We start from the raw sequence: 14,129 nt of genomic DNA, 5'->3' as shown, positions 1-14,129 counted from the left end.
TATGTGATATTTTTCAACTCACATATTTTCAGAATTTGACTTTGCAAATTAGATAAAAAATAAAAATTAATCGAGGTCACGGCACTAGGTTTATTGCCATCTAAGCAAACGTCCTACGCCGACACTCCATAATTGACGTATGCATTCATAGTGATCATTCAAAAACATTCCAATAGCAACCTTACACTGAAAGCTGTCGAGCGTTCAGAAAACTGTATGAGAATTATTGCGACCATAAATGTAATGAATGTGTGATTCTAATGGCTAAAAACTCCTCTGCTAGCCGAAACATTTAAGTATTGGCTATAAATTGTGGAACGTCCCTATTAAAAAAATCATTGTTATAACTTTTCTTTTAATCAAACCCAGAGTAGATGGTGTGATAAGTAGTTTTTCTTTTCAAATAAAAAGACAAAACTATGATGAAAATTTTATCCGAGTGATGCTTGGTAATATTAACCAGAAAAGGTGTTTTATAAACAGTATGGTATGTACTTTCGATAAAATCTTGTAAAAAGTAACACAAATTTGGTTAATATTTGACCAATAAATTATTATTTTTTTCATTCATTTTCTAATGTCTAGCGTTCAGAGTGTTGCGTTCATTATGATTTATTTTACAACTTCATATTTGAAAGTTTTAATTTGTAAAATTAATCATTTGCCAAAAAAGGGTTAAAATCTGAGTGACAGAGTGTTTATTTATATTTATATCGCCTACTGTGCAATTTTGGTGAATCGGTGTATCTTGACTTTCTTTTAAACTTTCTGCTTGACTACAATTTTATTTCTAAATTAATATTTACAAAACTATTAATACGAAAGCTATTGCTGACGACTATATCACAAGAAGATGGTGACGTCATAGGCGATGATGATTACATAATTTAGTTTCTTCATATATTAACTAAGCTTCAAGCACAAAGTCCCGAGATGGATCCCTGGCCATGCCGGAGACCGGACTCGGGATAGACGTGCCTAAAACCTTTGTGGTATATGGGTACGTTAATATAGTTCTCCTCCTCCCCCTCAAGCACGGAACTCTGCTAGTTGCTCACAGCTGACATTAGCGTATTCAGGAGGAGAGGACCCAAGGGACACGATTCCCACAGTCCCACGTCCTTTTTTCTTTCCACTACCTTTTATATTTGCTTGTCGCCATATAACACGCCTCATCTTGGATCAAATCACTGCTCATACCAGAGGCGGGGCCTGAAACTGAAGGCTGTGGGTATGTAAAAATGTTTGGACGTTGGACCAGTGTGGGTGCCTTCCCCAATGTAAATCCTGGTTAAACTATTGACAACGGAGGATGTACATATTTTAGTGTTGGAGAAAAAAAAGCTACTCTTGCCGATTATAGCTAAGGATGAGGTGTTTTTGCATCTGGGATTTTTATCTGACAGGATAGTTCATACCAACTCAGTATTTTATTAATAATCGTATAGCATTGGTGATGTCTACTTGCACTTGATGAACGCACCCAGACAGTCACTCATCCACGTACCCACCCTGTCAACATTCTTTGAAGGTGGTGTCGGCGAAAATTCAATTTTAAGTGCTGCATCGCACGGTGTTTGACTTCATAAAGGGCTTGGCAACTTGCAAAATGCACTCCATATATATATTCTTCAACTTATGCTCGCTATCATAGCAAGAGAGTTAACTAAGTCGTATGTTCTTATTTATGTATACGTAGCCAAAATTTAATTATAAGCCAAACTATTGAAAAAACACCACTGATATGACCACTATGTAACTGGTTGGCTAAAGTAATTTTGGGGACACGCTAAATGTATATATTTTCAGGTAACATTTTGTTCATAATTTAGTAGGCAAACTGCTGTGCAATAATGTCTACACGTAACTGTAGAAATGTTGGTTTGTACAGGTACACAAGGTTTATGCTCAAATAACAAAAAAACCGACAATCATGGCTGTGAACGTATTGTGGTTATTAATGTTCATGTGTAAATAAAAATATAAACTGTGTGCGTTTATCGATTGATTTATTGATTTGTCTGTCTATCTCTATCTATCTCTGTCTATATATGCATAGAGGGGCCATTCAAATATCGAGTAACGCTCAAGGGCTGAGCTGGTGTAGCTCCAAATATTTGAATTTAAGTGGTTTACACAAATATTGCTCCAATTATTTGGAGACGGAAACAATTTTAAGATTTATATCTCAACCTTGCTAAAGTTTATTAAGTTGAATTAATACAAAAGATTAAAAATACTTTATTAGGCAAACCAAAACAAGTCGGTCACTGGTCAAACCAAAACAAGTCGGTCACTGGTCAGACCAAAGTTCCAGAATTGATGCGGCGCTTTTTTCTCTTTTTTTTCTTTCGTGGATTGCACAGAAAAGGTGGGTTAATTTAGGGGGGGGGGTTTACGCCCTCCTCATCCTTGGTCCATCCTCAATGGCCATGGTGCTCCCACCCTTGCCTTGGTATCCTAAATATTTTATTTATATTTTCCATATAGCCAAGGCAATTTTTATTACTTCAACTTGCTACTCATTTAGAACAATAGGACCTGTTTTAGAGAGAAATTAAGGAAAGCTAATGGTCCAAGCCAGTATATAAACCATTTTGGCTCCAAATGTGGGTTTATATCCTAGCAAGAAAAGCCCGGCAAAAATCGATGTCTTACTGCGGGAAATAAAAAACAAATGTTCACGCGTGAGGGTCAAAATCGACGTGCGCGCTGACCAGAGACCAGAAATTTATTCCGTTTGGCCTTAACACCTCAAGCAATGAATCGTTGGATTTGTTTTAGTGATGTTGAGAAACAGTCGTGTTTTGTTACAGCGCAAAGAATAGCACAACTAGAACATCATAAAACTCGTTGGCTTCACTCGTATGTCCCTCGAGATAGACGAATTCCTCTGAATATTTCTGACTGGGAAACGATGGCTATAGCACGGTCCATCGTCATTATTTAATCAAAATCATACAATGCGGGTGAAAAAGACAAACGCCAGTCTTGTGAAAGTGTTGGTGAAGGAGATGACCTCTAACCTATTTTTAACTTTCCTTAAATAAGATTAAACACCGCCATGGCAGGTATTTCACCAAGGTGAAAACTTCACCACAACTACAAATTGCTACCTCTAAATGATGTTCCTTCATACTAGGTAGGGGCGGGACTAAACCCAGTGGTAAAGCGTCCATTTGATGTGCGGTCGGTCTGGGATTAATCTCCGTCAGTGGGCCCATTGGGCCATTTCTCGTTCCAGCCAGCGCACTACGACTGGTATACCAAAGGCCGTGGTATGTGCTATCCTGTCTGTGGGATGGTGCATATAAGATATCCCTTGCTACTAATGCATAAATGAATCGGGTTTCCTCTAAGACTATATGTCAAAATTCGAAGTAAATTACATTCGTGTGTGATAAATGGGTTAAAAAAGACTACCGGATAACACTACCAAAGTATAAATCTGCCTAGGTGAGGATTTTGTGAAGATATCAAAACGCCACAAAGCTAACAGGTATTATTAATTTTAATTGTTCCTACACTGGAATCAACACAAAATAAAATCACAACTTACTTTATATACCATCCATGCAATAAAATGGTTCACAACATTAGTCATTCATGCCAGTAACATAGAGGCGCCACTCAAATACTAAGTAACGCTCAAGCGGTGGGCTGGTGTAGCTCCAAACATCCATGCAATAAAATGGTTCACATTATTTGGTCATTCATGCCAGTAGCATAGAGGCGCCACTCAAATACTGAGTAACGCTCAAGCGATGGGCTGGTGTAGCTCCAAACATCCATGCAATAAAATGGTTCACAACATTTGGTCATTCATGCCAGTAGCATAGAGGCGCCACTCAAATACTGAGTAACGCTCAAGCGGTGGGCTGGTGTAGCTCCAAACATCCATGCAATAAAATGGTTCACAACATTTGGTCATTCATGCCAGTAGCATAGAGGCGCCACTCAAATACTGAGTAACGCTCAAGCGGTGGGCTGGTGTAGCTCCAAACATCCATGCAATAAAATGGTTCACAACATTTGGTCATTCATGCCAGTAGCATAGAGGCGCCACTCAAATACTGAGTAACGCTCAAGCGGTGGGCTGGTGTAGCTCCAAACATCCATGCAATAAAATGGTTCACAACATTTGGTCATTCATGCCAGTAGCATAGAGGCGCCACTGAAATAGTGAGTAACGCTCAAGCGGTGGGCTGGTGTAGCTCCAAACATCCATGCAATACAATGGTTCACAACATTTGGTCATTCATGCCAGTAGCATAGAGGCGCCACTCAAATACTGAGTAACGCTCAAGCGGTGGGCTGGTGTAGCTCCAAACATTATGTGGCGCTTTAGAGTGTGGGGTGTACAAAACACTGTTAGGTAACGCAATTGTTTTACAGGTAGACATATTTCCACATTAACGATTAGAAAATATCGAGATCAAATGAGTAACAATGCTTTTACAGGTCGTAAAACAAAACGTCACAACAAATATAGAGGCTGCTTTAATGGTGGGGGTAATACGATTTTACTGTAATACTGCAAACATAACTGACAAAGTGATTCTTCCTCCAACGCCCCCCCCCCCCCCAAAAAAAAAAGAAGAAAAAAGAAGTATGAATCGAACTAAAGTTAAACTTTAACTTACACTCAACGACAGGACATCGTGTCATCATTATTTAGCTTCATATTCAGTTAGTTTTAGATATGTTATCGTAATTGCACTTCATATCCATTTGTATAGGTAAAATTGTTTAAATTACATTTTATAAAAAAAACTTCAAATATGATTAGGTGGATTGGTAATCATCAAACTTAAAAACGATGAAGCATCATTGACCTAAATAATTAAAACGTAATAATTTACAAAGGAGTTATTGAATTATGAATTTGTTGACAAAAAATTAAATACGATTTCTATATTTTCACTGTAACTAAAATACAGTTTTACGGTTTCTGCAGATCTGTATATTTCATTGCTATGTATATAATAGATTACTGTACTCATCGCGTATAAATACATTGTCACGGTTTTTTGTTTGTTTATTATTTAATAAATATTTTTTATAGAGGAGTAGGTGGGTGTTTCATTTTGATACCAATAGCTCTATGTACAATTGTAACGGCCCGACATCTGTTTTGTATACAAGCACTTGTACCGTCACACTGGCGTAGCCAGGATTTAATATTGGGGGATCATCCACATTGGGGGAGGGGCAACCACATTGTCTAAGAGTCATGTTATGGGGCGACAGAAAAATCTATAACATGATGGGGGTAAAGAGGCGTGTGTCTCTCCCCCATCCCCGGCTACGCCCGTGTACCGTCACTGTTCCAATGAGGGTTGGTTTCAGTGGTGATATGCTGTAGCATTGACTGTCCTCCATTGACTGAAAACAAGTTTATTGCTGCTGACATACTATACTTCTACATTTAATTAGTAATGAAATTAACTTTAAATTTAAAATCATGATGATGATGATGATGATGATGATGACGATGACGATGCTGATGATGATGACGACGACGATGGCGATGGTTGATGTTGACGATGGTGAAGATGATGATGATTTTGGCTCAGGAGGTATGCTGATGTTGGTTTGTTTTAATAGCTCTGTCAAAACAATTTGGGCTTTTTGCGAAATATTTTTATTCAGACGAGAATACTTTTGAAAGAAGTGTTTAGTTATCGTTGTTATTAAGCCTGTGTTGAAAATAGCTACAAATGGCTTTAAGTGTACGTATGCAATATTAGTGGTCGATATGACATGTATGTCATCGATTACGAATAAACAGCGATGCTTTGTTGTGGGCCGACGTCAGGTGTCGATAGTGGCAGTCGTGAATATTATTTGTCAATGAGCAGGATGTGTAGTACAGTGTTAGACGCTCACCTGAGGTAAGCGTGGTCACAGGGTCGATAACTCTCGGTGGATCCGATAGGGCTCTTTTCCGTTCTAACTAGATGTCCCGCGATTGGTGTATGTGCTTTCCTGTCTTTGTAAAGTGATATTATAAGTGTACAGCCACCCCACACCCCTTCTCTCTTCATGCTTCGGACGCCTAAGGATGTTTTTATTAATTTAGAAATTTTGGCACGTCGACAGCTGTGGTGGCAATTCCGATTGGGCAGAATATGCCCACCTTTCGCTAACACCTGATATCATCACTGGTTTGACAGTGATTCATTAGTGCATGTCATCACAGCTGTACTCATTCTAATTAGCTCTGTCCAGTACTAGTTTTGGTTTAGTGAACTAGTCTGGGACTGGCAGTCCTCTTTTGTGGTGCAAACGGGAAGAAATCTCCAGTAAAGAGCTCTTCGGGTGTTACAACATGGTGTTTACCAATTACGAATATCTACTTCCCGGCCTATTTAATTGCCCCATTACCTATGTGTCGGTGTGAGCAGTCAAAAGGTAACGACGAGCCGATACTGTATCACTGTATGAACATGATGGACGTATTTTTTCTTATTAATCTGTATGTCATAATATAACTAATTTTAATCATACAAACTGAAATGAATTAGAAATAGTAGAGCCTAACACGAGCAAATTAAATGAAATAACAACAAAAGAAAATAAAACACGCACAAGCACAAACGATACCCCGAACGGTAAACAAACAAAACAAATAAACATAAACATAAACATAAACAAGTTCCATAGGCGTACGGGCACCCATGTTTGTAATCTTATGCGAATACGCTTCCTCATTTCGTTATTAAAAAAAACACGACTCCTACCGCAATGGAGAACAAGCAAATCAATTAGACTCTTCGGCTTCCCGGGACTTTTATTATTCGGCTTACCAGTACTACCCAAAATACAATTTTCTACTTCCGGGGTGTGGCTGTCCTCCTATAGACGAGGCAGAAGGTGGATATTCATGGAATCAACCACTGTTTTGCCAAATGTCCAATGGACTCGTGCAGAGATACGGCTCTGACCATGTTACGCGGTTTTGTCGTTCGGATCTTGGTCTTCCTGGTGTTTGTAGTAGATCACAATTAATTGTATGTGAAACACAAAAAAGATACGGATCTAACATAGTTGTTAGTTGTAGTGAGATGTTACTCCGGTAGCAATTCAATTCAAGTCAATTCAATTCACCTTATTTTCGTAGACCTCATAAGAATAAAAAAGATTACAATGCAAAATGTTAAACAATATGTGTGAACTTAAAGGCGCTCAATTACGGATTTAGTGGGCCTTATTTCTCTAAATATGGATTATAAATAAAAATTACATTCATTTGGAATACCAAACCTAGTTATTGTATGATCCAAAACATTTTAATTGAACTACGATCGAGGGAATTCCATGAAACGCTTCATTTTTAAAATTTGGAAGTCTTCTTGTGAAAAGTCATAAAAATACGACAAAACAGACTCGTAGTGACAACCGTATAATGTATTTTAGAATTTTATATAAACGACTGCCGTGTAAAGAGACTTGGCAAATGAGGGCTGGCTATATATAATAAAATAATAAAACAAACTATATAATTTCATGACGAAAATAACTGGGAATACGCTGAAATAAAATAATAAACAGTGGGAACATGAACTCACCATTTATTATATTATTATTATTATTATTTTTATTATTATCAGGCACATGTGCATGGAATTTAGCAGGGGAGAGAGTCTAGACGGTTACAACGCTATAGTACTTGGTTCGAAAACGGATAACATGTTTTCTAGCGTCACAAATGTGGCATAAGACCAGCCAGTCGTTTTTCGTTAAAGGTTTGCAAATTATTTTGACTGATTCGCAAAGTGGTCATTTGGTTTAATGTACAGCGTAAACAAAAAATCAGTATAGGGGGACAAATTCAGCCTGCCGTTTGTGCGTGTGTGCATGCACGTTAATCTTGCATTTTTATACACACACACACACACACACACACACACACACACACACACCGATAAAACACCGCCCCCTCCACCCAAAACGTTAGTAGTAGGCTAATAATAATAATAACAACAATAATAATTAATAATAATAATACACTATTATTATTATTATTATTATTATTATTATTATTACATGTATTATAATGTTGGTAAAATCACATCGCGGTGGGGTGGGTGAGGGCGGTTGTTACAGAAACATTACATAAATTTAGAGGGGGACCCGGGAGATGTCTCAGCGTTACTGGTATAAAAAATATGTATTTTGTATTTTGCAATTTTGCTCATTTGAAATATGACTAAATACAGCAAAATAACCTTTTAGTCATATTTATTTGCGGTAAAATTTACTTTTTAACAAATTTACGTAAGGAGCCTACCTCAGCAGCTGATAATTTGTAAAAAAAAAATAGTCACATCGTATATAAACACCGTCTAGTTCAGAGTAGGCTATTCTTTCAAAATGTAACAATTCCTATCCAAGTCAGCTGTTATGGCATATTTTGCATAAAGTGAATTTGACAAGGTGGAAAATGACGGTGTTTGTGATCCAGATGTTTCGAGCTTTTTGCGTACGACTAACGATAAATTTACCTATAGATGCAAAGGCTTAACTAGTCGGGATGATCGACGTTTAGCATGCTTCTTTTACTAAAATAAATTAATGTATAAGCTTATTATCATTCAGTACATGTTTTTATTAATTTTTAATAACTTATTTTCATTGTTATTTTTTTCTATTTATCCTACGTCGCAGAGGACGGTAATGCGTTCTCGTTACACGAGTTTGGTAAATCGTTTTGACACTGCGGTTATTCGGGGGATACCCGTCACGTGACTCAAAATAATACGTCACACATCTGCTCTCCAAATAGCCGTTATTTTTCTCTGAATTATGGACCGTCGACATAATTCAATTATTTTAATAAAATATCAATAATAAGTGAAATATGCTGGTTATGTAGATGGTTCAATAAAGTAATTTTATGTACAAATCAAATGTATATATTGTCATATAATACTTTGTTGGGTCAATAATTAGGTCAACCATCCGTGATTGAGCGCCTTTAAATCAAACTATGAAACCCAATTTGTAATACATCATGAAATAACAGTATATATGAATTGTTATTATTACATAGGTACAGAACTATTAGGTTTGGTGGGTGGTACAGCCAGTCTAATGATTGACGTTTTGCTGTAGCAACATAGAGGGATTTTAACACGTTAGTAATAACTATCATACGCGGATTACGAAATAACTTAATAATTCTATAAACCGATGGTTTGCTGTAGTAATATTATTTATTGTATTTAACACCCATAACATGATACTTCAGAATATGTGCGTTTCGTGACACATCAGTCTTAAATCGAGATAATTATCGAAAATATTAAAGGGACATTCCCGAGTTTGCTTCATTGTAAGATGTTTTCGACTAATAAAATATTTCTACGATTAAACTTACATATATAAATATATTTTCTTGTTTAGAATATTAATGTCTGTATATTCAATGTGTTTCTGGTCATCTTAATATTTGTAAGAAGCCTCAACTGGATATTGTCTTCAAATAATTTCGTACGTACGAAAAAACATATTTTAGCAAATAAAATGAAATTTAATCTAGTACAAATATTAGAATGATCAGAAACACGTTTAATATACAGCCACTAATATTTTATGCAGAAAAATACATTTAATACGTAATTACCAGGCCCGTAGGACGGATTATCAAAGTGTGTGTGGGGGGGGGGGGGGGGGGGGGGCTCATTTTTATGGTTGTTCTATCGTCAGGTTTCCGTATTAGCATTATAAGACATTTTAAAGTCCCGAAATTAAAACTGGCGAAATAAGTGCCCCCCCCCCCCCCCCCCCCCACCCACCCACCCACCCCGGCTCCTACGGGCCTGATTACAATCGATAACATCTTAAAAATTGCAGCAAACTCAGGAATGTCCCTTTAAAATCGCGATATTCATTTGAGTCATATAACTGATATCTGACGTCATTTAATGTTAAGCTCAGTCTCGCCTCACCCTATTATAACATAATGTACTCATGTAAAACACAAACATAACTACAGTATTAATAAATTTGTATGATCAAATGTTATCGCAGAATGGCGTGTAACGGTAAAACAATATAATATGCATAATCTACTTTAAATGATTAAATAATACAAATATACTCGAGATGACACGTATTTTGATACGTCAAATATGTTTAGGTGTGTTCAGGAGACCGACCGCTCGCTGTCTCTCCTTAGACTGGTTTAAGTGCTCAGTTTACATGAATGTCATAAGATATAAGAAGCTGGAAACCATTTAAACTGTTCGCAAGCGCTTGCCATCCTAAACACGCGATTGATTGTTTTCCTGTTATAATATCGTAGTCAGTTACGTCTGAATATATATTTCTTGTCAGTTTTTCTTTTTCTTCTTCTTCTTCTTCTTCCTCTTTTTCATTATCTTCTTCTCCCTTGTTTTTTTCTTCTTCTCCTTTTTCTTCTTCTTTTTCTCCTCCTCCGCTTTCTTCTTTATCTTCATATGTAACGGCTTGTATTATTAGACAGTTGTAAGGCCGAGTAACCGAGTTTAAAAGACCAAACTGTTGCCAAAATACAGCGCCTGAGATGGCACTTTAATTCCACACTCGTGACTTAACAACGGCTGTTTTTTTGTGTCCCGCTCCTTCTTAATGCCTAACAACTCGAAAGGTCGACACTTCCGTCGATAGCGTGTGTTACATCCCGGATGGCCATTTAGTTTTTATCGTCTTTTTACGACCCGCCGATGAAAAGCGAAACTTAATGAATCAATACTTTGATTCAACAGGTGAGATTGTTAAAATTCGTAATAGTGGATTTATATCCGAGTCGTTGTCTCCACAATGCCATAATAAATTCTGTAATACCTCTGTCGTTTGCTCCAAATGGATTTGCGTGTGCCGACATCTGGGTATATATCAGGGACTGTTGAATTTAAATGACCGTGAACAAGTAGCTTTATGATTTCTGCCAACACCTGTTTAGATGGTGTAGAACATTTATATGATAAACCCGTAAGTTATTGGTTTCGGTAACACTGGCTCTCGACTCGCTCAGAGAAGAAAATCCATAATGGCTAACATTTGCAGGTCTTTGTTTTTCTTAAGATATGATTTCTGTCGGTCTGCAGTCACAAAGTCGTGCTACCGTGATCGATAGGGGCGTGCTTAATAAAAGTGGAGAAATCTTAAAATAGCGCACTCCATTTTAAACAGGATTGATCCATTGCATAATACAATCCGGGCCACGTGGAAATGAAAATGCTTGAAAAATGCTATGTATGTCTTACCTCCAACATCTTGGCTCCATCACTCATAATCATAGACAGAACTATTATTGAATGTTAAATTCAAAATCCGAAATGTGCTTGAAAAAAAAAGCTTTTTGTTTATTAAAGTACTCAAATCATAGTTCTTCGTATTTATTTTGTAGCATATAGTTTCACTGCGTAGAAATTATTTTATTATTTAAGGCATATTTTATTTCGCAAGACATATTTTACTTCTGAATGCACTTTTACGTCACAAGGTATATTTGCTTCGAAAGATATACATGCATTTCATTTCGTAAAGTAATTTTCACTTCGTAAAGTATACTTCACTTCGCTTGGTAACGTTTGTTTCATAAGCTATTATTTACCTTTATGTACTAAGGATCGACTCTTAGAATTATTGTAAGCAATTTTAAATATTATTGTAAACGTATTCTAAGAGTTTAGCTTTGTTAGTTATAATAATGGTTTATTATAATTAGTTTTTAAAGTAAGTTGTCATCATGTATTAACATTCAGTTTAACTCTGTTAGCTAGAAGTTTTTGTTTTTGTTTTAACTTAGCTGTATTTGCTAGTTAGTTTTATGTTTGTATTATTTTGTCAACAGATTTCCCGATGAAGCTTGAAAATTCGAAAATAAATTAAAAGAATTGTGACTTCAAAGGAGTATATATTTATTTTGTGTGTGTGTGTGTGTGTGTGTGTGTGTGTGTGTGTGTGTGTGTGTGTTTAAAATGTCCTTTCTTATTCTACAAACATCTATAAATCTATAAAATAATATAATATGCAAAGCCGTTTTAATAGTTTACCATCATTCTGACCGCGTCTACGCCAAGTTTTTATATTTGTTTTTGAATAAGAACTATTTTGTTTTGATGTATATATATATTATAGGCGACAAGGCTATAGATAATGAATAAATTAATGTTTTAATAACACCCATCTATGGGCTCTTGGGTGTCAAACTAAGATAAGTACATGTATATGAATAGAATTAAATTAAAAATAAAACTTGTAACAAACCAGCACAGTGTAGAAAGCTGTGGATAAAAGCACAATAGAATACGAATAGGCAATCAATAGACGTGGATCTACTACTTTACAAAATACTCAGGTCGAATGCCGATTCGCTATTCTAACTTTCGTAGGATAAAGCCGATATCTTAAGACAGCATCCAGTTATTCTCTCTATATACTATATATCGATTTGCAAAGTCGCCATTTAAGGTACACTTTACTTCTTAAAGGCTCATTTTTATTTCTACATTCCAAAATATTCGTCTCGGTTTCTAATACACTATATGTATTATTTCTCTGTTGGTTTGACTGAATATATATATATATATATCATCATCATCATAGACTATCATCCATTTCCATATATTTGTCAAGTCATAATTTGTGTGTGTTATTCACACCTGCATTACCATAGAGAAGGTACATATGATATGCTCTATTTGTTAAATATATGAATATCAATTTCTGCTGGTCGACCATGAGCTGATGACATTCCAAGGAAGACTTGAGGTTGCTTGAGAATATTCAAAACAATAATTTTTCCATTCTTCACAAAAGCGCTGTGGGCACCATAACCACTAAAGGCATGCACAGCAGGGATTCCCAGTCAGTGTCTTCCCTGCATCTTTAATTATGCAGTGCACATCTTTAAGAGATCTGTTGTTGCTAAGTTGAGTGTAAATGAATGAATGAATGAATGAATGTTTAACGACACCCCAGCACGAAAAATACATCGGCTATTGGGTGTCAAACTATGGTAATGCAAACAAATAAAGTGATGATCAACATCAATATAAAAATTCAAGATTTAAATAAAAACAGTGTAAAGAACTGTACAAAAATACAAATGTCACAGATAGATACTGACTTTTACTAAAATTTCAATTACATTTCGAAAAAAAACAAGGGGATTTGTGCTGTATTGGCCATTCTCAAAGAGAATGTTACACCCCTGCACCACGGTGAGGTTACAGCACGTGCAGGGGACGTTGAGTGTATACAAATGTTCATATCTGGGATGGTGAACTGGCTGCAGTGTATAGACATTGAATAATAATCTTTAACTGCATCTTCTTGTGTACTTTACAATCACCTCGGATATGTTTTGCATACCATCAGAACTGGAAACATGTACTTCTTCTCACAAATGGAACCTTCTTCCAAAGAAATTGAGGGCAGAGGTTTCCGTTTTCATTGAAAAGTAATGTATTCCAGTCTCTTAAGACCTTTGTGAGTGTTCTTTAGATCAGGCGTGGATTGGAAGAACACCTTGCTCACTCTATAAATGTATTCAAAGCACAGGGTGTCAGTGGCGGATCTATGCCCCCCCCCCCCCCCCCACCCCCCATATATCAGACAGTCCAGGATGGACTTAGCTGAGAAATGTCCAAAGAAACGCTTGAGGTGAAGTGGGTGGTTTGTCATCTGATGCTACAAGAGCTGTTGACATGTTAAGGGAGGAGCAAGTGCAAGGGTCCAGCGGAAAAAGATGAAATTAGAGAAATTGTGAAAATGATAGACATTATATTTGAGTCAGATGTTAAGACTGAAATAGGAATGCAAGTCAAGTGCTCGATATGCCTGATAACAATATTTGGTGTCATTTATATACATCCAAGCATAAATTAAGCACAATTTAAATAGACATGTATTATTTTTTAAATATTACAAGCTCCTGTGAGATAGATTAATTGTAAATATAACAAATACAAGCCGAGAAAAGATGTTTAAAACTGGCTGGTACTAACAATACAGGGGCATCTTCATGATATTTGTGAACATAGTATACTATAAACTCCATACACTGAACCATATTTGAATAATGCTGCCTCCACATGTAAAACAAAACCAGGGCAATTTTTGTAATAATAAAAGGT

Source organism: Gigantopelta aegis, chromosome 10 (assembly GCF_016097555.1).
Source record: "Gigantopelta aegis isolate Gae_Host chromosome 10, Gae_host_genome, whole genome shotgun sequence".
Classification (NCBI taxonomy): domain Eukaryota; kingdom Metazoa; phylum Mollusca; class Gastropoda; order Neomphalida; family Peltospiridae; genus Gigantopelta; species Gigantopelta aegis.
The sequence above is the reverse complement of the archived record's forward strand: the minus strand, read 5'-3'. Positions refer to the sequence as shown.